Below are 3,003 nucleotides of genomic sequence, written 5' to 3'. Positions count from 1 at the left end.
TGATGCTATACATCATTAATGTAATCAAGAATGATTTGTCTAAGTCAGTGGTTTTGAAGTTTATTGTACATCAGAATCACCTGGAGGGCTTGTTAAGACAGTTTCTGACTCAGGAGAGCTGGGTCAGGGCCCGAGAATTCACATTTCTAACAAGCTCCCAGACGCTGCTCCTGATACTGCGTTTGGGACCACACTGTGCAAACCACTTACAACCATCTCCTTAGAATTCCTCCTTCTACTGCTTTCCTCACTCTTAGCCATGCATGATACAATTTGCCTTCATGTTTTCCTAAGGCAGCAGCTCAGCATTGCTTCTCTGTGTAGGTAGAGCCAGCAAGTCCTTTGGTCACAGAACTTTATTAGAGAAGAATCTTTGGAATGACCCTTTTGCTTATGCAACTCTAAAACCAGAAGGTATCCAGAAGAGAAAGATGGGAAAAGACTTTGTGGCCTGATGTCTCCCCAGGACCGCTTGCTATGCAGGGCCCAGGGAAGGGAATGGACTGGTTTGCATAAGGAGACCAGGGGGGTCTGTTGGGTGTGAAGGGACTCAAATTTAGTGACTTAAAACAACACCCACTTATTATCTCCTGGTTTCTGTAGACAGAAATCTACACACTGCTGAGCTAGGTTCTCTGCCTCAGGGGCTGAAACCACGGTGTTGCCCAGGCTGTGTTCCTTCTTGGAACTCAGGGGTCCTCCTCCAAACACAGATGTTGTAGGAAGAATTTGATTGGTTGAGACTGTAGGACTGAGTCCTAGAGTCTGGCTGGTGGCTAGGGGCTGCTTTCAGCTTCTAGAAGTTTACTGCGGTTCCTCACCATATCATCCCCCACCTGCACTCAGCTCCACTGGACCTCTCACACTTAGTACATCTTCCTCTTCCATAAGGCCAGCAGGAGCATAGTTTTCTAACTTCTTTTAAAGGGTCCTCTGATGAGGTCAGGCCCATTCAGGGAAATCTGCCTTTTGATTAACCTTTGATCACTAATCATGTAAGTGATATCCTATTATATTCACAGATTCCAACCCCACAAAGGAGATGGGATTATACAGGGCATCTACCCAGGTTTGGGCATGAGGTGGGGAAGACTGGGGAAGGTGAAACTTGAGAGACATCTTGGAATCCTGCCTAGGACACCACCCTTGACCCTGAGATTCAAAATTACTAAGTCATATTGGGGAGGATTCAAGTGATTCTGATCAAGGTCAAACTGACAAGCAAGGATGCCTAGGGACTCAAAAGTACTCCCACAAATAGAAGAGGTTGGGAATGGTGACTTGGTCTCACATGAAGGTTTCAAGTCTCCTTGGGAGAGATGCCTTAGGCCCAGTAATCAGCTGAGGCTGTACTGAGATTTACTTAGGAACAATGGCCAAGCAAAGCATAGTAGAGAGAGTGGAAAGGTGAGCAGGGCCCAGATGCTGGAGGGTTGTATGTGTCCTAAATGTAAATGGGAGCCATTGGTAACTAGGCAGACAGTAGTGTGGTCAGCCCTGTGTTTTAGAAGATCACTCTGGCTACAGAGTGAGAGATTGGATAGTGATAGCAGCAAAACTGGAGGATTTTGGAGGCTTTCATAACCATGTAGGTGGCAGGGCTTAAACCAGAACATAGTGATGGGGGCAGGAGTTAAGAATGTTCAGCATTCCCCCTCGACAGGAACAGCTCTGTTATTTAGTGGTTGATGAATGCCAATTCATCTGCCTTCATTCAGACCTCATTATCTCTCCACTTGACTTTGTCAACAGCCCATTCCATCTGTTGTTAAAAAGGTCAGATCCAAACTTCCTGGTCTAGTATTCAAGGCTCTTTGTGATTTGGCCTTGTTCTCATCAGCTTCGACTTCTGTCTTCCTTCATTATGCAGTCTAGTTACTTTAAAGTAACTATAAAGATTACTAATAAGTTACTTTAAAGTTACTTTAAAGATTTTTGTAGTTCCTGAGCAGGTGAGTCTTTCCACATTACATCTCTTCAGCATAGAAAATTGGCAGAACTCCTACTCATTCCTCAAGGCCCAGCCCCAATGCCCTTTTCATCATTCTGTAACTGTAGTAGACTGAATAATGACTCTCAATGATATCCAGGTTCTAATCCTAGAACCTGTTACCATGTTACCTTATATGGCGAAAAAGGGACTTTGTGGATATGACTGAGTTAAGGATCTTGAGATGGAGAGATTATCCTAGATTACGTGGACCTTAAATGTGATCACAAGACTTCTTATAAGAGAAAGGCAGAGGAGATTTGACTAAAAAAGAAGAAGAAGGAGATGTGACAACAAAAGCAAGAGGTTGGAGTGATGCAAGGAAGAGGTCATGAGTCAAGGAATGCAAGTGGCCTCTGGAGGCCAGAAAAGGCAAAGAAACTGATTCTCCTCTAGAGTCTCCAGAAGGAACCAGCCCTTCTGGTACCTTGATGCTGAACCAGTGAAACTGATTTCAGACTTCTTGGCTCCAGAACTAGAAGAGAAAAAATGTGTGTCATTTTACTCCACTAACTTTCTGGTAATTTGTCACAGCAGCAGTAGAAAACTAAGACAAACTCCCTCAGCAGTTCATCACTCATGAACCTATGTTTCTGTTGAAGTACTAACTACATATTCTAATTATTGGTTTACAAGTCTATCTTCCCCACTAGGTTATGAATTTCTCAAGTGTAGGGATTATGTCATTCATCTTTGTATTCTCAGTGCCCCACACAGTGCTTGCTCACAGTGAACCCTCAGTAATTGTTTGAGGAAAGAAAGGGATGAAGGAAGGAGTCAAAATAAGAAAAATGTTCCACTGGGCATCTTTCCACCATGTTTGTACCACCATCACCCTCTATTCATCACTTTCTACAAGGTTTTGTTGTTTCTTTCTGACCATGGCACTCCAGCCGCTCAAACTGAGGAGTCAGGAACTGAGGAAGGATAAGAGAAAACCTGGCAAGAAGATGCTCTACTCTTTCCTAGGTCAAAACGTACTCTTCAAGAGAACTAGATAATAGAGAAGATTG

The sequence above is a fragment of the Eschrichtius robustus genome, chromosome 3, assembly GCF_028021215.1.
Source record: "Eschrichtius robustus isolate mEscRob2 chromosome 3, mEscRob2.pri, whole genome shotgun sequence".
In the NCBI taxonomy this organism is placed as follows: Eukaryota; Metazoa; Chordata; class Mammalia; order Artiodactyla; family Eschrichtiidae; genus Eschrichtius; species Eschrichtius robustus.
The sequence above is the reverse complement of the archived record's forward strand: the minus strand, read 5'-3'. Positions refer to the sequence as shown.